The following is a 1072-nucleotide window of genomic DNA, read 5'->3' on the forward strand; positions in this document are numbered from 1 at the left end:
TATATTTGGTCATTTGGGAAATACAAATTTAAACAATACTGAGATTCCATCTCACTCCAGAAAGAATGCTGTCATCAAGGAATCAACCAATAACAAATGCTGCTGGGGCCAGGGAACTGGCTCAGTAGAATAAGCATTTGCCTGGCAAGCACAAGGGCTGGAGTTCAATCCCTGGCAAACAAATGCTGGAGGGGCTATGGGGAAAAAGGAGCCTTTCTCCACTGTTGGTAGACTGGTACAACCACTGTGGAAATCACTGTGGAGATTCCTCACAAAACTAGGATTAGGGGTCCCAGTTGACCCAGCTATCCCCCTTTTGGATAGCTTTCTAGAAGAGTTACAAGCATCCTGATGCGTCATGCACGGGTGCAAAGCCCCTTGATAAACATGGTATTATGCATACCTCAAATGTACCAAAGAATGCGTAGAGGTGGACAAAGGGATGGGAAGATCTCTTACACTAGGGAAGGGCCCAGGGAGCAAAGGCGAGGGGTGAAGAGGGGCAGGGGCAGTGAATGGAAAGGACGTGCCGTGGGCAGGGACCTAACAGCCTCAGTGAGCTTAAACATCGTAGGCCATGATATGAGCTAGGATTAAAGTCAATAAGAATGGAGATCAGAATAGGGGAGGTGGAAGAGAGGGAGGGAAGGGGAAGGGGATTAAACAAGAAACAAGCTGTGGCCTGTCCTGTGACCACTGAACAAGATGACTGGAAACTACATGGACTGCAAAGATGCACTAAAGCGATAAAAAAAAAATATGAGCATTGTTTTAACAACTCAGTTTTGCCTCAGACCTGCTCACTCAGAATCCGCACCCTAACAATTCCTGAGGACAATGCTTGTAAACGGGAGATTGCTAGGGGTGCCACCGGCCGCCTCTTTTGGGCGCGCAACTGGTCTACCACCTGGGAGCCCCAGTTTCAGGTTTCATCATAACTGATAAGATTTTCTGCTGTGTGGACTGAACAGGAAGGGTCTAGGCCAGAAGCTGAGAAATCTGGCATTGGTTGGGGGGTGGGTGGGTGGGGCTGCCAGAGAGTTAGGAGGAAACCGAGAAGGCTTTGGGGTCA

This window comes from Octodon degus, unplaced genomic scaffold (assembly GCF_000260255.1).
Source record: "Octodon degus isolate 3935 unplaced genomic scaffold, OctDeg1.0 scaffold00158, whole genome shotgun sequence".
Lineage (NCBI taxonomy): Eukaryota > Metazoa > Chordata > Mammalia > Rodentia > Octodontidae > Octodon > Octodon degus.